At 47.0% G+C, this 21,703-nt stretch overlaps 1 protein-coding gene across 1 annotated transcript in view; it reads right to left on the minus strand.

The window, feature by feature from the left end:
* Nucleotides 1-21,703, minus strand: part of LOC127009267 (uncharacterized) — a 115,190-nt gene that overhangs the window by 49,667 nt on the left and 43,820 nt on the right. The window contains exon 2 of the mRNA XM_050882163.1: nt 7,105-7,186. The gene's annotated coding sequence lies outside the window, so the exon portion shown is untranslated. The remainder of the gene's footprint in view (nt 1-7,104; nt 7,187-21,703) is intronic.

A 21,703-nucleotide genomic window follows, 5' to 3' on the forward strand; every position in this document is an offset into this window, starting at 1 on the left:
TGTGGGAAGCATTTTTCTCATCATTTTAAATAAAATCCCGTTAATTAATATCCATTCGTTGGAAAAGGATCACTTGATCGTCGCGCTGAAGGCCTCGTCCCACAAAATGATGGCCATCACGCTGATGGCGCCATAAACCCCGTCAAATGATATGATGCCGCATGAGTGATGTCACCAGAGTTGTTTATCCAAATGACGGCACACAATTCATGAACATCTCATTCATTCTTAAAGCTGAAAAATTACCCACACTTGGGTTCGGATATCATAGAGGTGCGTGGGTCAGCAGCGGTATAGCAGCGGCGAGGCGCCTCGGGCGTGGGTGACGGCAGGGCTGGCAGGCTGGCGGGAAATTTAAGAATAACAGACGATACACCGGACGCGTCCGGCGCCATAACTCCGGTGGCCGGGGACTGAGGTAAGAGCCCTGTAAATTACCTCACATCCGAAACTCAGACACTTTGTCGGGATACTGCTTTTATGGGGCAAGAAATCACGTCTGTGAGGGAAAGTGAGCGATCCGAAGGTAGTCCTCCGATGTGCGGCGACCTCCGGACGCAAGACTGGCGCCACGACTCGACGCATATATATATATATATATATATATATATATATATATATATATATATATATATATATATATATATATATATATATATATATATTATATGTGACATGACCTTGACCTACCCTTAACGGGATATCCTCGGGTTCAAGGTCACACCTTTATCCATAATACAGCCTCGATGTTGGCCTCGGTGCCGGATGAAAGGTACGGTCACTTAACAAAGGCTGTGAGGCTTAACAAGCAGCACGCGTGAGGGAAGTGAGCGACCATGAGCTGGCGTCGGGCAGGTAAAGGTGATCAAGGCGTGCTGGGGGAGCCGTGCAGGTTGTTAAAGTTGGCTTCTGAATCAGTCAGCCAGTTAGGCCTCGCCGGCCCCACTGAAAGGCTTGGTTTCAACCTTTTGTCTTATCGTTGCTTTGACCTGAACCACAAGCTTGAAGTAAGCCTACAACCCTTCGTCGAACCAAATGTTGCATTATCTACGCATGTATGTATGTATGTGTGTGTGTGTGTGTGTGTGTGTGTGTGTGTGTGTGTGTGTGTGTGTGTGTGTTCATACGAGGAAACAGACCTTTGCACTGAGGTAATCACCCCGACTGCAGGCCCGGGGAGGGAGACCAGCGAGGGGCGGGGTGCCGGCAGCCTCGGAGCCGCCGCGGCACCCTCGGGGCGGCCACAGCCCTCCCGGGTGTACGCAACCCACGCGCAAAAGTGCTTCTTCACTCTCCATCCTCCCTGGAGTTTTTTTCCATTACAATCCAAGGTTACTCAGTTTAATTATTTTATTGTCAAATCATGTTATGAGATATACTCTTTGAGCTAATAAAAGTTAATAGTGACTTTGCCTGTGGAAAAGGGCCCTCTCCTTTCTGCCTCTTCCCTACACCCATACGCTCACGCCCTCACACACACACACACTCTCTCTCTCTCTCTCTCTCTCTCTCTCTCTCTCTCTCTCTCTCTCTCTCACGTCGTTTTCCCTCCTCCCAGTTTTCGATTAGGCGCCTCCTCCGAGCCACATTCTCGCTCGCTCTTCCTGCCTTGTAACTTCTAAGTGCCTCCCACTAACATAAACAGAACTAATACTGGAGGAAATAACACTTTAACTAACCATTGTCGAGGTGATTATAACAAAACAATGGAGGGGAGAGATGGAGCGAGCGACGAATTTCAGCTTCCAATTTCGCCTCGCTGCTGCTGCCTCCTCCTGCCGGGCCTTCTCCTCCTCCCCTCCAGCCTCAACCAGCGCCAAGAAATCTATAATCCTTCCACTAGTAGCCAACGTCATCACTATTTTATTCTCCCCTCCTCTGTGTTCTCTTGGCCTGCCCTTCCCTTTCCCTCTGATCCGCCTCGATGCCTCTTCCACTCCCCCGTGGCGCCGCCCTCCACCACCACCACCTCGGTAACGACGCCACTTCGACTGCCATCACTACTAGCCTTCCCCTTGCCCTATCTCTTTATTTTCTTATTTTTATCACTCTTCCTTTAATTATCACCTTTCCTTATCCTTCCCCTTCCTTCCGTTCTTCCCTTGCCTTTCTCAGTGCAGCAAACACATCCTCTCTCTCTCTTTCTCTTCTTCCCTGCACTCTAGCACACGCCCTCTCTCTCAACAGTGCAGGACTCTCTTCCCCTCCTGTTTCCTTTATTCATATTCCACGGGTTCTACGTCTTCCTGGTTACCGTCCTCCTCTAATACACATAATTCTTCCCCCTGAACCCTTGCTCCTCCGCCTTCATTCCGTCTTCACAAATATCCGCCCACCCCGCTCGTTGCCTTCCCTTCTATAAGCCACAGAGCGAGTCTACTAACTATTTACCCTCCCCTCCCGTCCCTTGGTTAGTTCATAATGCTAAGACGATAACAAAGGCGAGTTAGTTCTCCTCTTTCAGCTGCGAGGCTCATTTAATATTTGAAAAGCCAGTTGGTATCTCGTATCCTCTTTCATATTATCTCTCTAAATATCTCCGCCTCCAATTATACCTTCCGCGCCGGCTGTGTCCTGAAGCCTCGTTATATCTCAAATTCACTCGCAGATTTAAGCCGGCACGGTGATGCGGCGGGCGGGATGCTGGCGGTGGGGGGTGTTATCTCCGGCGGGGTTTGGTAGGGGGTGGGAAGGAGTGGGTGGGGAGTCAAGGGCAACGGGGTACCTCTTATTTGTGTTGATTTATCTCATGTTTAGTTCGAAGATAAGATAAATAGAGGATGATAGAGAGGTAGTTGAATAGATGGATATTTGTGGAGATCTTCAAGGTTAAAAGACAGAACAATAGAGGTAGAGAGAGGTATGAAAGTAGGTAGAGGGATAACTATGCGCAAATAGATTAGATAAACAGAGGTAAAGAGGAAGGTAAATGGGTTGATGGATAATATGTACAAGTAGACTAAGAAACACAGATAGATAGATAAATAGAGAGAGAGAGAGAGAGAGAGAGAGAGAGAGAGAGAGAGAGAGAGAGAAAACAACTAGTCCATTCTTAAAGCGTATTTTGCGTATTCTGTTTTCTATGTTGCCTCGGACGTTTGTTTCCTTCGTTTTAGAGTCGGCTCCGTGCGCTTCAATCCGCGCTTCTTTTTGTTTCAATAGTTTTACGTCTTTCCTGTGCGTTACCTTCCCCTCTTCATTCATGCGTCATTCTCTCTCTCTCTCTCTCTCTCTCTTTTATTTATTTTTCCCTTTTCAATTTCCGTCTCTTTGTTTCTATCTATTCCTGTTTTTCTATCTTTGTTTCTATGTCTCTCTCTCCCCCTCCCCCTCTCTCCCTCTCTCTGTTCCTCCACTTCCCCCTCTTCCCCCCCTCTCTCTCTCTCATTTCTTTTTTCCTTTTCAATTTCTGTCTCTTTGTTTCTATCTATTCGTATTTCTCTATCTTTGTTTCTATGTCTCTCTCTCTCCCCCTCTCCCTCTCTTTGTCCCTCCACTCCCCCTCTTCCCCCCCCTCTCTCTCTCTCTCCCTCTCTTTCCAGCTGACCCCCTCACCAAAGCGCAGCGATACACCGCCGCCGCATGCTTCATCATCGCACACGGAGCGTAGCGGCGTCAATAAAGGGATCAGCTGGCCGCTCCCCTCGCCTGTTTTTTCTCTTTTTTTCCCCTGTCCTCGCGGGTGCCACGGACGAGCCCCGCGGCTTATCGAAGACTAAATTGTCATGAGGGCAGAGAAGTGACCGAAAATTGGATAAGGTTTGATTAATTGTAAGGATCTGCGTTTTCAGTTTCCGGGAATGCTTGGCTGCGGACGGACCATTTTTTGAGGGTTGGGGAACGGAATGAAATGGAGTTCGCTATATTTTTAACATTTATCGTATTCTTGTACTGGTGGTGGTGGAATAGTGTCCAGTTGAAGGTGATATGGGGAAAACAATGTAACTGCTAACACCTGGCCATGCGCTCGCTACACCTGGCTACGATATCAGTTTGGTATTTTTACTTTTGTCTCTTTATTTTTGTTTAGTTTTCTTTCTTTCCTTCTCTTATCTATTTTTTTGTTTTTTCTTTCCTTCTATCTATCTATCTATCTATCTATCTATCTATCTATCTTTCATTCTTTTTTTTTATCTTTTTTTTTCTTTTTCAGGCCCACGCTTCTAAAGGAAAAGTTTGATATTGCATTCACGATCGTCAGGTGTTAGTATTTACTATTTACTATTTTCTTACACTAACACTAAAGGCTTCACATACGACCAACATGACGAGTAAACTGAGAGAGCACTTTGGCGGAAGATCACAAAAGCCTTCCTTAAAACGGCGTGATCTTAAAGTCTATCCTGTTGAATCTCCGCCGAGTCTCTTAACAACAAACACGAACATTCTCCCTGAACAAAAGGCTGCAAACTTTCCGCAGTGAGGCAGCCTTGGGTGTGTGGGCGCCTGTACCTCCTGCACCACGCCCACCGAGCTGCGGCAGGTAGGTAGGCGTCTTTCTGAAGGGCCGCCTACGTGGAAACTCCGCGGGAAGAGTCTGCCAGATTTCAAAAGATGCTGACTCGGGCGTATCCATAGGAAAGATCTCCGTGTCTGTCTTTGTCTGTCTCTGCCTCTGTCTGTCTGCCCGTCTCTATGTCTGTCTTTGTCTGTCTCTGCCTCTATCTGTCTGCCCGTCTCTATGTCTGTCTTTGTCTGTCTCTGCCTCTGTCTGTTTGTCCGTCTCTATGTCTGTCTATGTCTTTGCCTCTGTCTCTCTCTTACTCACTCCTCACTCCACACACACGAGAAAAAAGTAAAAAATAAATGACTGACTGACTAAAATGGCGCATCACCCACGACCATACAGTGACGGTAACGCAACACAAAGGCCGCGGCGCCGACAACGACCCTCCTCCTCACATCGACTCGCAGACAAGACAAAAAGCATAATAGGTGCACCGAGGCCTTGGACTGCATACTATTGACAGACGCTTCACGTTACTTACCAGGAAGCGACCCCTGCACCACAGCCATCACTCACGGGCTTGTAGACGCGCTATCAGATATATTAATAACAGTGCAGTGCCACGTAGTAGACTGAATATAACAAATGCTACGTATGATAAATAGAAAATATAGGATGATAAACGTATATCAAATCAAAACTATGAGATATATATAGCCAACCTGTCTTTCTTTGACCTATTTGAACTAAGAAGTAAATATTTAAGTAAGTATATTAAATTATAAAAATGTAAGCAGTATATTAGTTAAAGAAGTGATAAGAGGAAGAGGTGGAGATGAGGCCATTGCGTTGACAGTTCTCGTCTCAATACGTGGCTTATCGCAGGCTGGTGTTGGGTACTCATTCACCTGCAAAATATAACACTACCTTCATGTGGCCGCAGATAACAGATGGCTGATAAAAGTATACTCGTCGAAATTTTCACTATGTTTGGTGGGCTTTTTTTCTCTAATTAAAACACACGTAGGCCCGTTATCTTGATGCGCAAATTATTAGTCCTTTTTCGAAATAAGTTATCAACAGCCGCATGAAGGGGGAAAAAAAATGTTGTATAGGATCGTGACGCAGCTGTTTACGGCACACACGAGGAAAATATTGTGTATAAACAGCGAGGCGAACGTGTAGGTGAGCTCGCACGGTCAGGCCGCGTCCACCTCATCAGCGCCACACGGTCACCGGCGCGGCTTCACGGTCGGGGAGCCTTAGCGAGATAGTTTTAAATTTCAACTTCCGGGACACTTATAAATTTCCACAGTCACCCGCGGCAAACTATGTCCCGGGAATATGAGAACCAGTATTCCCGTGCAAGTGGCGAATTTACCCTTAAAGTTGCTCCCTCTTTCTCGTACACCTGAAGCCTTTATAAACACGAAGGGAATTATTGCTTGCTGGATCACACAAAGGAAGGAATCACTAAAAATTAAAACAAAACATCGTGTTCCATGAATTCGATGCATCTGGTCGAGTGTTTCATGGCATTGACCTCTCATCCGCCCTCTCATTCTTTTTTTTCTTTTCGTTGATCAGTGCCTTGTGTTTTTTTCTTTTTATTTTCTGCACTTGAGCTGCCTCCCCTGCTGTTAAAAAAATGTTGAAGGATAACTTTGCTATACCTGCTCACTGATACGCTCGCTGACACCTTCCAGAGAGAGAAAAGAGAAGACACTCGGGGAAACCATTCATTTGGAAGTCACAGAGGCGAAAGCAGCGACGTGGAAACAAATTTCAAACGAGCGTGCCTAAAAGTTTCCAATCACCGCTAGAATACAATATTTCGTGGCACAGAAAACTCTTTACACACGCCCACACAGAAAGATGCGATGCTGCTGTGTCATGCTGCCGCCTCTCCCTGCTTCGAGGATGACACAGCCCGCCTCTGCTGACTGTAAAGGCCGCTGCTCCTATACGTAATTCATTGAAGCGCACACACACACACTCTCACTCTCTCTCTCTCTCTCTCTCTCTCTCTCTCTCTCTCTCTCTCTCTCTCTCTCTCTCTCTCTTCCTCAGTGAATACTCATTTTTAAAATCCTTCTGACTCTTATCTGTTGAAGCTCATCATCAACTTCCCTATCTGAACTATCACGAAATACCAATAGAATGCAAAAGTAAATACAGAAAGAAACTATAATAACTCGGCCTTAGATAACCCCAAAGTTTGTTGACATGAATTCACAGAAGTTTGGTCCAAGTTTGGGCTGAGTATTGACTGCTGGGTTCCGTACAGCGCCCGCCCGCCGCCGCTCGGGTCCTTCCCCTCTTCCTGCCGACGACCACGCACGGCAGGGAGGGGCGGGGAAGGGGCAAGGCCGCGGGTATGAAGGACGGAGGGAGTGAAGGAACACAAACGTGGGGCAACAATACAGGGAAAAAAGTAAGATGGGATTGGAGGGAAGGCATGAGAGAGGAGGGAGAATAATAGCGCTCACCCTTCTGTTAGCTTATCGAAACAAAGGCTATGGACCAAGATTCTCATTCTTCGTCCCAGGCGTACGTAAAGCAGGATTTCTACCATCACTCGTTTTTTTTATCCCTGGCGCTAACCCCTTGGGATGTCGCGGGTGGGCGGGGGGTGGGGGGTGGGGGGGTTGACTCACCTGGGCGCGGTGTCGTGGACAGCAGGGCGACCATCTACACCCAGCAGCAGCCGGGGCCGCCCGCGGTGACGCCGCCGACGACCTGTGGAAGAGAAGACGCTGAGGACACGGGAATTCACAGGGGAGGGACGACACAAGACAACGACTCAGTATGTCACGAGGGTCCGGAGAGGCGGGTCTGCCTACAAACAATTCTTTACAGTACCTTTTGACACACTGCGCTACAAAAAGGCGTAGTACTGTTGAACCGGCTCAGAGAAGAGAACTTTTAAAGGTACGAAAAGAAAAAAAATGCACCAGGCTATGGCGGGATATGAACAATTTATTTTACGTTTCTCTAACTGCACACTATATATTTTTACAAAATGTTCCCAGGTCCAGAATGTCAGCGGCGCACGGGAGCGAACGAGCGAGCAATGGCCCCGCTGGGCGAGATGGACCCCAAATCTGGCCCATGACCCGGGGCGCCGACACACTTCAGGTGCTGCCCCAACGACCTGCCGCGCCGCCATAAAATCATTGACATTATTTTACTTTTTCAACGGGAACAAATCCACTAACCTCTTCCTTTTCTATTCGCACGGCCAAAGTTAGCTGCCCAGTGCAGGACATGAGAAGAGAATAAAAGTTTAATATCGGATTTTGATCAAAGTAATTTTCTTGTATCATTTATTGTGAAGCCCCATGAAGCTACACTATTTATGTTAATATAAATTTAAAATTCATTATGTATTCATAAAGGTCACTGGTTCATTAATGTACGAATTTCATTACATTTTCAAACGACCTCCAGACTCCCAAGAATAATATCATATCGTGCACACATTCTGGCGAGGCTGTTCGAGGGGAGGGCCAGAAAGGCAGGGCCAGAAAGACCGTCTTCTGCATGTATTGTATTATAACAGTTGGAACAGCGGGACACAGGGGCGAAGAGGCCGTGTCGGGTGCGCGGTGAAGAGCATGGAGAGTGTATGTGCTGTGTACGCACGCTGCGAAGGGTGTACACTCTGCAGGGCGGGTCTGAGGACGTGGCCTGAGGAGCGCTGAGGGTCCGTGTGTGCCAAGGGGGGTCTAGAGGACGGTGTGTTGGATGCGAGGGGAGGGGCACGCGCCCGCCGGGGAACAGGGAGGGGCTGGCAGGCCATCGCCCGCCAAAGTAAACAGAGAGCGACCATAATCCTGCAGAACCGCGAAATTAAAACTTGCTCAAGCAGAAAATCTTAAGGCTGATCAATACTGAGGATCGGCTGCCGGGGAAGGCTCATCTGCCTCATCCACGTGGACGTTAAGAGCCTCGTCTGAGCCATACGACGCAAGAGGACCATTGAGGCGAGGAGTGGGCCAGGGGTGGGGGCGCCGCGAGCAATCTTCAGAGCCACGGATTGATTTCCTCCTCACACACACGCCATCAGTCGCCTCCCAAGCAAAGACGATGCTATTACCATAATTATCAAGTTTTATTACCTGCGTTTGACATGTAATTACTTCCCCGCTTCTCTCTGTCTATTTGTGTGTGTGTGTGTGTGTGTGTGTGTGTGTGTGTGTGTGTGTGTGTGTGTGTGTGTGTGTGTGTGTGTGTGTGTGTGTGTGTGTGTGTGTGTGTGTGTGTGTGTGTGTGTGTGTGTGTGTGTGTGTGTGTGTGTGCCTGTTTGCCTGCTTGTCTGTCAGTCTCCAAAAATGATATCAAAAGGGTTTATACATATACTCCTTTGCAGTTTTCCGCATCGGGGGTCGCACGTTGTCCACACCGCTGCCTTGGAGACCACACCGCTCAGTTGTGTGTTAAGAAGCTCATAGAACTTCCGGGTTTCAACGTGCCGATCTGGGAATTGTGTGTCTGTAAGCTGCCGAGAGACGCCCCGCCACGCCCCTCCCGCCTGGCCACCGCTGCTCACACTCAGACTTTCCTTAACAAGCATCTACTAGGTATTCTAAATTGCTTTGTTTCTCGCTGTTCTGGTATTGTGAACGTGATGGGGACATAACTCGTCTTCCTGAGTGCTTTACATTATTTCTGCCGAGTCTAAAAATACTTTGAGCAACCGGAAACTGACATAGTATCAAGTTATATGATTACTCTATCTAACGTTATTTTCCCTACTAAAACCCTGACAAATACACAAGTTATCCTCGCTGCATAACTCTACATAATCTCACCAAACTTTGTCACAAGGATTTAGGAGAGACAGGGACAATTTTCAGTCGCGTTCCTCCAGCGGCTCTCGGTGATAAATCCCAGCGCGGAGAACACGGGCGACGAGAGGCTGTTGGCACGGCGGAACCCACCTCGAACCACGCCCGCCGCAGGAACAATTGTCACGTCACTCTCTTGTTTGTGTGACGAATGGCCGGCCCGTGTCTGCCTCGCCGCGTCTTGCTTCTCCCTCCGCCACCATCACTCTCCGCCTCATCTCAACCTCCGACCCTTCCAAGCCCTTCTTCGTCTCATAATCTTCAAATTATCTAATGGTACTACATCTTTCGCCGCTTATTAAAGGAGTTACTGTAATCAAACATGGCTTTATGGATTAAATATTCAAAGAGTTTACGCGGAGGAGGGAAGCCAAGGAGAGCAGGAAGGAGCGGGTTTGTGTGGAGAGGGTGGGAGAGGGGTAGATGAAAGGGCTTGAACGGTAATAGAAGGAAAGAGGTATAGGGGGGATAGGGAGGTAGAGGAATGGGCTGCTGTGGCAAGGGGAGGATTGGGCTGTCGGTGGGAGTTAGAAAAATTGGCTTAAGAGGGACGAGAAGGAAGGGGTCCGGGTGGGTGGGGAAGGGGTTTGGGAGGGAAGAGGAAGACAGGCTATGGGGGGGATTGAGGAAGGTGCCTGTGCGTTAAGAGAAAGAAGGGGGACGTAGAGGGAGATGAGGAACGGGCTTGTGAGGTAAAAGAAAGGGGCTGTTGGGGTTGAGAAAGGGAATAAAGAGGAAAAGGAACATAAGAACATAAGAACGTAAGGAGTCTGTAAGAGGCCGGGGAGGAAGATGAAAGGTAAGGGGAAGAGGGGACAATGGAAGAAGGGTCACAGGGTAAGAATAAGGTTATGGAAAGGGGCAAGGGTTAGCTGAGGGCAAGGAGGAGGCTAAAGAGGAAAAATGAATAAGGACGAAGAAAGGCAAGAGGAGGAGGAGGCTTTGAAGGCTAGGGATTGGGCTGTAGGAGGAGGAGGAGGTAGTGGTTAACAGGGGAAAAGAAGAGAGGGAGGTTGAGGCGGGAGGAGGAAGAGACTGAAGAGGAAAAAGGAAGAAGAGAGGAAAGAGGGAGAAGGAACTGGGTGGAAGAGGTGGGAGCAGGCGTTGGCTGAGGACAAGGAAGGGGAGGGAGGCGGAGGCGCGAGGAGGAGGAGGAAAAAGGAAGAAAGAAGGAAGGTAAGAGGAGAAAGAGCCAGGGTTACATAATTGGGATTGAGCTGTGAAAGGAGACAGGCGTTAGTAAAGGACAAGGAAGGAGGGAGGTTGAGACTGGAGGAGGAAGATCAAGAGGAAGAGGGAAGAAGGAGGGTAAGAAGTGGGATATAGGGTAGGGATTGAACAGTGGGAGGAGGCAGGCGTTAGCTGAGAACAAGGAGGAGGGAGATTAGGGGGAGGGAGGGGAGGGGGCGGGCCTTGTGTTCCGGACAGTGCCACCAGGGGATGAAATAATTAACGAGACGGATGTTTATATACGTTCATTCCTGACGCGGCGCCTTCGTCTGCTTGTGGAGCTTGTGAGCCTCAACACTGCAAAGGCCGCCTATGTATGTATTCCTTTGGCTGGCGGTGAGGAAAGGAATAGGAAAGGAAGGTGAAGGGTTAGAAAAGGCCACACGAATTTAAGTTAGGTAAATCTCTCTCTTCCTCTCCTTGTACTTGTTCTTGTTTTTCTTCCTCTTCCTCTTTTTTTTCTCCTTATTTTTTATCTCCTTTCTTTTTTTTTCTTTTTTCTTCTCACACGAATTCAACTTAGGTAAATCTCTCTCTCTCTCTCTCTCTCTCTCTCTCTCTCTCTCTCTCTCTCTCTCTCTCTCTCTCTCTCTCTCTCTCTCTCTCTCTCTCTCTCTCTCTCTCTCTCTCTCTCTCTCTCTCCTCCTTTCTTCGTCTGCTTATCCCCTGCTCTTCCTCCTCCTTCTCCTCGTCTTCTTTCTCCAACACCCTTTCTCATACTTTTTCCTCGTTTTTATCATGTTTCTTCGTCACCGTGCTCTCTCTCTCTCTCTCTCTCTCTGTATTGATTAAAATGGGCGGTAAGAGATCTAGGCATAAACAGAAACCCGCACGACTCCCTCATCAGCGGCCGCAGCCAGACACAATGAGCCGCAGCCTGGAGCCGCGCCACAATGACCTTCCTCTCCGGGGTTCCTCAAGGCCTTGGACTGGTTCCGCTGTTATTGCAGTATTCAGAGACAGTAAACACACATGCACACTTCGGTACTGTATCCTATAAACTTTGGTTGCTGAGAAGTATGGCATTATGCATGTATTAAGTATTAGCCATTGACCAAAGATATAGAAATGTATAAATTAGAATGTCACTCGTCGATAAACAAACATTAAGCTATTCCTTTGGGTATGAAAAGCCATATATATGACCATGAAATGCGTCTCAACCATGAGCAACTACAGAAGCACCTAACACATTTAGATGAGCAGCATGTCAACCTAAGGCATGGGCGGCGCGTGGAGCAGGAGGATACAGCGGGAAGACACGAGGCCATTACTTTTGCATGCAAAAATAAACGTTATATAAACAGTGCACCCATCAATGAATCAATCCACCAATCACTCACTCACTCAATCAATCAATCAATGGGGGCATACGCTGGAGGGGCGCGTCGCCTCGCCCAGGAGAATACATATTTGTTTTCATCTATATTTATTGTAACATCGTCTGCCGTAATTAAAGGTTATTACGACGTTAAATCAACGGAGTTAATTAGTGAAGGCTGCCTCCGTTTCATCTATTCTCAGAAGGCAAACAAAATCACCGCGAGGAATGATAAAAAAGAAACTCGGTGAGCGAACGCATCGCTGAAGCGGCCGGCAGGGTTGGAAAAAATCATGATTTTTTTTCTAAAATATATGTAAAATCGATTTATTTTATTCAAATCGGATTTTTTTTATCTAATTCTATTTTTTTTATTTACATGATTTTTTTTTTGCATTAATCCTTGTTTGTTTCCAATGATTATTAGTTTCAGTTTTATGAGGCCATTTTCTTGTATTAAACTTGGCCAATGTTAAATGAAACCATAGTTTTATATACATTACCCAAGATGAGTTTTTCACATAAAAATCATAAGTAGGACTAATAGTTTATCTTTTTAATGATTTTGAGTATTTTTCTTGTAAGAGATGGCAATGATTAACTGGTGCCTGACTTGCTGGAGGACCAGTACAGGATCAGTACAGGACAAGTAGACTCCTGTACAACTGTTTCACATGTTCTTCCTTCTTCCTTATATATATATATATATATATATATATATATATATATATATATATATATATAAATAAATATATATATATATATATATATATATATATATATATATATAATTTAAATCATTAGATATTTTACTCTTAATATAACACTTAAATCATCTTAAATACAAAATATGAATTTTGATTTACATCATGATTTTTTTTTACTCTGATTTAAATCGATATAAATCACTTGATTTATATAGTTTGATTTAAATCAAAACAACCCTGGCGGCCGGTAACCTTTACTGCTCAATAAAAATTACTGGGAAGTATCGGAGCGAGGCTGTGGCGACGATGATTAACTATAAATGCCATGAGTGTTTGGTAATTAATTTTCTGTGCCGAGACACAAACATATTATTATTCATGTATAATTGTAATAACTCTTCACCTAATGGAGATTACGCTGCTTTGCAAACCTTGTATTACACTTCTTATATATATATATATATATATATATATATATATATATATATATATATATATATATATATATATATATATATATATATATATATATATACTGGGGAGGCAGTGGCTGAGTCGACACAGTGACGGCGCCGCATTCAGGAGGATGCGAGATCAATCCCCGCCCGGTGCCGCCAAGCTGGGATTTTTCAGCCGCCGCCGAGTGGCTTAAAACTACCCACATGCTGTCCAGAATACCACCTACCAACCCGGACTCTAGATTCTAAGATTAAAGATGAGCTCAGGCATTATATATATATATATATATATATATATATATATATATATATATATATATATATATATATATATATATATATATATATATATATATATATATATATATATATATATATATATATATATATATATATATATATATATATATATATATATATATATATATATATATATATATATATATATATATATATATATATATATATATATATATATATATATATATATATATATATATATATATATATATATATATATATATATATATATATATATATATATATATATATGCAATAATAGTCTTTACACTGACTACTTGTGCAGGAAGCTTGTTTGAGTGACTCATGACAATGAGAAAAATAATTCCTGCACGGCACTTATGCATCGCCAGACTGTTATTGTAATTAATTGATTAGTTCAGAGCTACATTAAATGAATTTCCAGTTACTAATCTTGCTGAACTCATTCAAGTGCTCGAGACCTGTATCATGCTTCCTCGTCCCTGTCTCTTCCAGGGAAAACTGGCTCGGGAGGTTTAGCCTTTCCTCCAACAAGTCGCCCCTCCTCGATGGCAGTTCTGTTGTGCGTTGCTGTACCGTCTAATTGAGAAGCTAAATGTATTTGAAGTGGGGGACCAGAACTGCGTTAAATATTCTAAGTTGGGGCTTACAAACGAGTTACACAAAGGTAATATTACCCCGGCATTAGACTCTCAAGAGTTCTTTACCATGAACCCGAGAATGGAAGGAACGATAAGGAGGAGGAGGAGGAGGAGGAGGAGGAGGAGGAGGGGGAGGAGGAGGAGGAGGGGGAGGAGGAGGAGGAAGAGAAGGAGGAGGATTAGGAAAAGTAGGAGGAGGAGGAGGAGGAGGAGGAGGAGGAGGAGGAGGAAGAAAAGGAGGAGGAGGAGAAAAATGACGGAGTGAACGAAGACATGGACAAAGATGTGAACTAATTATAATTGTGATCATGTAAACAAAGGCAATGATGACGCCGAAGGCTGCATGTGTACTGATATCTCTGCGCCAACCTTTTACACCCCCGAGACATAAGAATGAAAGGTCAACGGTCAGCAGGGGCGGCGAGGGGGACGGCCCACGTGAACCAGACTGGCGTGGAGGGGGTCCAGTGGGCCAGACAGCTGTTTCCTTGCCCGGCAGACCACTTACGGTACACTCCCTCGCCCAGTGACCTACTACCTCCCCAGAGCGATCCTTGCCAACACAACAATAAGCACAACGATCTCAAGGACGCGGCTCAGCCCTCCTCCTCCCTCGGTGTCGTCTTCAGGGTGTCTATCTATGCTGTCTATCTATCTATCTATCTGTCTTCCAATAATTTACTTGCATTTTATGGCTATTGATCTTCCTCTTATCGGCACACTCTTTTCATAAGACATGCTCTGCAGGGAAGGGAAATCATTAAATAATTTTTCATTGAGGATTGGCCCAGAGGAGCCCGAGGGTGGTTCCGGGCGCTCGCCTCCTGTTGGGTTAGGAGGGAAGAAGTGGGGGGAAGGAGATAGAGGGAGCCTCGGCAGCTCTAATCATGAAATTATCGATAAAAGAAAGAGAGGAGGAGGAGCAAACTGTGCGGCGGATATGAGATGGAGGCAAGTAGGCACTAAAGGAGCAATCGTTGATGAGATGCTCTGCCTCAGACGGAAGCGTGGTGGGTTGGGGCGGCGGGTCTGAGCGGGCTGCCGCCTCCCCGCCCCTCCTCACGCCCCGCCCCACCCCTGCAGCAGCGGCGGCGGTGGAGGAGGCAGCAGCGGCAGAAGCACAAATGCAAGTGGACGTTGGAAATTCATACAAAGAATAAGTTTTACGAGAGTAATAAATGTGGACGCTCGTGAAATTGAATGTAAGGTTTTAAGGAAGAAGTCTACACTTTATGACTGACGTAATGAGTGAACTATAGGACGGAAAGACGTTGTCTGAATAACTTGCGAGACGTCACGGCTCTCCTGGCGGCGGGACATCGTTAGTGTTTTGTCTTTAGAGGCCATTAAACGTAACAGCGGGCCATTTCCCAGCTACGAAACGCCAGCACAATCAGTGTTGATGGCACGCAGTGAGGAGTTCATTAGGATGACTGTCAGAAACCAGGAGGGGGGAACGACAAGAGATTCTATCGTGAGTAGAATAATTTGCGTATCTCAAAGTCTCATACCTGTGTTGGCCATTTCACGTTCCGCCGCCAATACCATAAAATTTTTCCCGTAGGAAGGAAGACAACATCGGGCGGCAGCCTCGCTGCGGCAGACACAAAGGAAGGATCAAGGAGATGAGAACTTCTGAAAGGTCAAAAGAAGGGAATTTGTTCAACAGATCCTAATGTCAGAGTTTATCAAAAGTTTGGGAATATTACAGGCTATGATTCGGGTAGTTTCAAAGACCCGCGCTCAACTTCTGCGTTCAAAGAACGCAGCATTCCGTGGTCACCGGAGGGGGGGGAGGGGGGCGGTTACAGGAAGGGGGGGGGGCAGCGGTGGCCTTCCCACACAGGGATTTGACCTGATGTGTTGAGGAGTTATAGCCTTTGCAGCGGCACTTTTTCCTCCGCAGTTTTTATTGCCAGTTTGTGTCAGTTTCCTTTATTTCCCTCCATTGTGTGAGCTGCATTTCTTCTATTTTGTCTGCATGGCGAATACCATTTTTCTGGTTACCACCTCGCCGCTCCCTCTGAATGGAGACTGCCTTCCTATACAAGGAAATACTATCGCGAGAACGTAAGAGTTGAACATATAAGACAAAGAAGTAGTCTTTCTCACACAACACATAAAACAATATCATCTTGAGGAGGAGGATATTTTTTTTGTTTTATACATTCGTCCGACTTTACCCGCTTGCAGGGAAATGTAAATAATATTTCTGAAACGGTCCTCGTTCCCCGCGTGGCTGAACGAGGCGCGAGTCGTCCCTGCCGCCCCTGCTGCCCCGTCTCTTCCATCCCTCAGCTACATTGTTATTCCCGCCGCTGACTCACCCATGCACGGACACCATGCATCAGTGTTCTTCCAAGTATGTCTGTGCCCTTGTCCAGTCTCGCAAGAGTGATTATAGAGTCACCACTTCTCCAGAAACACATAACTTCAAACCAAAGGGCAGGAAGGGGGTACACTGTTCTGTAAAAGATTCAAAGTGGGTCGTAGGAGAAACTCGTGAAAAATGGGCGGCAGTAAGAATAGTTTGAACGCTGAGATGTAGCCTACAATACAAATAAAACATTGCATTTCGTCCATAACACCACTACCGAATCTCGCACCAACACAAACCGCTGATACTAAAACATCTCTCATGCACGCACTGACAATGCTTTTTGGTCCCAAACATCCCTGCCGGCTGCCTGGGTGTCCGTCTGGTGCAGCCCCACCAGACAGTCGCCGGCTGAGTGGTGTGGTCGGTAAATAAGCATTATTACACAGCGAGGAAAAGCAGTCCCGGGAAGGGAGGAGACGAGGTTCCTTACTTATGTAGTCTCGCAGCATTACGTCACCCAGAGCCAGCGAGACGCACACATACCCCTTTCCCCCCCACCCCTCCCCCATCCCCCTCGGACCCATCAAGCTACACTCCTTTGTACAACAGCAGCAGCGGCTATTTACCGTTCTAATTTCACGATCAAACAACATAAGTGACGTCAGTACTGCGCGCTTTCTTTTTATTCTCTTTCTTCTTTCTCCAATTACACCCTCGCATGCCGGTGTGCAGTGAATGGGTGGGGGGCGGCAAGGCCAGGCCGGGGCGAGACATGCGCGCCTCGCTCCGTCAACAGAGCATCACGAAACCAACAAAACCCGGCGGCGATAAAGCATAACTACTCCTTTGCTCCGCGCAGCGCTTCGTGATGCGAGAAACAGACGGCCATGATTCGGGTTGCATGAGCGAGGAACAAATTAGGCAGGAAAATGCGTCGGTCCGCGGAGTAAAGACCGGCGGAGGGCTGAAGACACTGACTTGTTGCTTATTATTATTCATAAGCACGCGAGCCAGGAGGGGGCGGCGTGTGTGTGTGTGTGTGTGTGTGTGTGTGTGTGTGTGTGTGTGTGTGTGTGTGTCTGCCCCCCTATACCCCCCCCCCCCCCCGCGCCCCCTTCCAAGTTAAGGCTAGTAAAGTATGCATGGATCGGAGAGTGTCGATCACTTCCCACGGCTCAGTGTGTGTGTGTGTGTGTGTGTGTGTGTGTATGTGAACGAGATAAATAGATAAATAGATAGACAAACAGATAGAGAGAGGAGTGAGAGAAAGAGACACAGACAGACAGACAGACGGACGGACAAAGAAATAGCGCGGCTGTGGTCTGGTCTTGAGCTCTTCTCCCTCGCCTCCACCAGAGCATTAAAAGTTAAAGCCACGCCACCAGCGGCCGTAATGAACAAAGAATAATGAAAGCGAGATACATTTACCAGACAGACGAGACAAACAAGTGTAACCAGAAGCCGTCGGGAAGCTAAGACCGCCACATGCACCACCACCACCACCACCACCACCCTCATCACCACCACCACTACCACCACCACCCTCATCACCACCACTCACTCACACCCCCATCAACACTAACTACCAGTCTACCACCACCACGTTCTACTGCTGCTTCTTCTCCTCCTCCTCCTTCTTATCTATCCTCTGTCACCCTTCTTTCTCATCTCTTCCTTCATCCCTTCCTCCTCCTCCTCCTCCTCCTTCTTCTTCTCTATCTTCTCTTCCCTTTCCCTTTCACCCCTACACTCATCATGTCCTCCTCCTCCTCCTTCTCTATCTTCTCTCTCTTCTCTCCCTCTTCCCTTTCACCCATACCATCATCACGTTCTGTTCCTCCTCCTCCTCCATCGTCTCTTCCTCATCCCTTCACCCGTATCATCATCACGTTCTCCTCCTCCTCCTCTTCTTTCTCTACACTCTCTCCCCTTCTCTTTCACCCCAGCCATCATCACGTCCTCCTTCTCCTCCTTCTTCTCTATCTTCTCTCCCTCTTCCCTTTCACCTCTACCATCATCACGTTCTGCTCCTCCCTTTTCTCTTCCTCCTTCTCTATCATTTTCCCCTTCTTTTTCACCCCTACCATCATCACGTTCTCCTCCTCCTCCATTCTTTATTTCCCTTCCCTTCTTCCCTTCTTCTCGACTGATTACTTTCCCCTCCCTCGTCTTCCACCACCACCACCATCACCACCGCCACGTCATTATCTATTCTGTTTGTACCATCACCATTATCAACGCCCTTATTACTACAGCTGCTACGCCCCCCCCTCCCCCCCCATTCCCTCGTGCCACTGCCATCTACTACCATTATCGTCATTACAACACTGACTTCCCTTCCTTCCCTTCCCTTCCTCCTCCTCCACACTCATTATCAGCGCTATTAACCTCCCACGCCTCCCCCCCCCCTCTTCACCATTACTATTATCTTCCTCCACCACCACGTCAACAGCACAATCACCATCACAGCAATTTTCGTCACCATTAACACGTCTTCTGCTACCATGACCATTTCCTTCCATACCTCAGTCACCCCTTCTGACCTACTACTACTACTACTCCTACTACTACTACCACTTCTATTACTACTACTACCATTATTTTTTTGTTTTATAGTTATTTCTACCGTTTCCCTTTCGCTATTCTCCTTCAGCCACCGCTACGACCATCACTTGCTTCACGGGTACAGCCAGCATGATAGTTCACATCCTCACCCCCATTCTTCCCCCTCCCCCCACCACCATCACCCGAGTCCACCATATCACTAACACTGACAACACAACAGCCCTATATTTTCTCCATACCATCTCCGTCACCATCAACGCCATGCTCTGCCTCCTCCATCACCACCACCACCACCGGCAACACAGTCTCGAAAAATAAGAAAAACCCACCGTCAAATAATGAAAATGGTTGACCGTTTGATCTCACTGCCTTTCTCTCTCTCTCTCTCTCTCTCTCTCTCTCTCTCTCTCTCTCTCTCTCTCTCTCTCTCTCTCTCTCTCTCTCTCTCTCTCTCTCTCTCACACAAAAAAAAAAGGGAAAAAAATATCGATCAAGGGATTAGCTTTTGCCACCGTTTGAGCTTTCGTAAATCCCAGAATGATCCACACGACGGGAAAATGAGCTTCACGTCTTGGTGGAGGTGGTGAGGTGGTGTGGGGAAGGTGTGTGAGAGAGGCGTGGCAGGTTCTCAGGGGTAGGTGCTGGTGATGGTGGTCGTGGTGGTGGTGGTGGTTATTGTTGTTTTTGCTGTTGTTGTTGATGATGATGATGGTGGTGGTAGTATTGGTGATGGTGATGGTTGTGGTGGTGGATTTAACGTTGCAGATGTTGTTGTTGTTGTTGTTGTTGTTGTTGTTGTTGTTGTTGGTGGTGGTGGTGGTGGTGGTTAAGGAGTGGCCACGGAGGCGTTATGACAACCATGTGGCGGACAGACAAGGAGGAAAACTTAAAGATCTTACAACAACAACAGAAAACACACACACGCACGCACACACATATCCACCCATCCACCCACTCACACTCTCTCACACACACACACACACACACACACACGACACCAGAGAGGGCGCTTAATGGACTCGGAGAACAACAATACCAAACACACACACACAAAAAAAACCCACACACATTTACACCACTCACCGCACTACACACACACACACACACGACTACTCCTCCCCCTCCCACACACACACACACAACTGACCCCTCCCTTCCCCCCTTCACTCCCAACAAAACACACAAACGGGGCAATGAAATCCTCAAGCCCAAGCAGCCGTTGCGGGCGGGACAACCTTTCCAGCAGCGTGGCCGCGTTAAATGGACCACAACACCTTCATAAACAATGGTGGACACTTGTACTTGTCAACGTCTTGCTGCCCTGCCCCTGTCCTGCCCGCCCCACCACCACCCCTCACGCTGACCCATCCCTTTCCCTCCCACCCTCACCCACTACCACCACCACCAGCTCCATTCACACACACATACACACACACACACACACACACACATACACACGGCTGAGTTCATCATATCAACGTCAATGAGCTCCATTTCTAGCCCTTTTTACACTCGTTCCTCTCACGCCACACAACAACAATAGCTCCGGCCTTGGAACTCGCGACATGTGGAGCGCCGTGGGATACAAAAAATCTCAAGATGTGTCTCTATAAATACCTCTGGCCAGACACCACCGACGCGCCTTATAAAAGATTAAAAAAAACATCAGAACGCAGATAAGGGACGTGGACATACAGAACAAGACAAGCGGTTGGGACGATTCATTAGAGGAAGAGAAGACAAAGGTAGGACACGTAGCAGCGATGTCACAGGTAAAAAAATCACGTGTCCACCTGCCCATCCACGAATAATTAACGCGTCAATTAGAAGCTGCAAGTGTTCATTTGCGGAGGTAAAGGTTAACGTGAATAAATGAAGAAGGTGAAAACTGATGTGACTGCTCGCTAAAGAATGTAACGAGACGACCTCCATCCTGTCAAAGCACTAACAGACTCTTCCGCGACGCGTCACGGTGGCGAAGACGGAGCTTGTTAACCCAACTGATCGTGAGGGAGGGCGAGGGAGAGGGGAGGAGGAGGGTGAGGTTTAGAGGAGAAGAGGAAGAAGAGGGTAGAGGAGAGGAGGAAGGAGAGGGTCAGAGGTTTAGAGATGTGGAAGGGGAAGAAGATGGTTAGGTGAGAGGAGGAAGGGGAGGGTTAGAGGAGAAAAGGAAGGAGATTGTTAGAGGAGAAGGGGAAGGAGAGTGTTAGAGAAGACGAAGAAGGAAAGTGTTAGAGGAGAGGGCGAAGGAAAGGAGAGGAGAAAGGGGAGGGTTAGAAGAGAGGAAAGGAGGAAGAAGAGGGTCAGAGAAGAGATGGGGAAGGAGAGAGTTAGAGGAGAGGAGGAAGGAAAGGGGGTCAGAGGAGAGGAGAGGGAGAAGGGGTGCTGGAGACGCAGGGATGGGAGGGTTAAGGTTAAGGGGTGGGGGGGTTGAGGTATCTTAAGCGAGGGATATAAATTTGTGTTCCTTTGTCGAAGTTAACCAGCCGAGTGAACCACGCGGCGGAAATTGATACAGGGCAGATTGTGTGCCAGTCATCAAGTGGCTGCGAGCTGTGGGGCGTCAATTTCGCCTCACACAGGAAAGAATAAAAACAGCCATTCATCACGACACGAAAACGACCGGCCAGACATTCCTTTGCACCTGTCAGCCCGCGCGCAAACACCCACAAATAAGCGCACACACACACACACACACACACACAGCCACTTTCTCTCACACACTCTCTTAGGCATTTTTCATTACGCACTTAACATTAGTAAAGCAAATAACTAATATGCATCCAGCTTTATCTTTTTTATACAATAGTTCTTGATGTAAGACACATAAACACACACTCACACAGCTCTCTCTCTCACACACTCTCTCGTACTTTTTACAC

The sequence above is a fragment of the Eriocheir sinensis genome, chromosome 40 (genome assembly GCF_024679095.1).
Source record: "Eriocheir sinensis breed Jianghai 21 chromosome 40, ASM2467909v1, whole genome shotgun sequence".
Lineage (NCBI taxonomy): Eukaryota > Metazoa > Arthropoda > Malacostraca > Decapoda > Varunidae > Eriocheir > Eriocheir sinensis.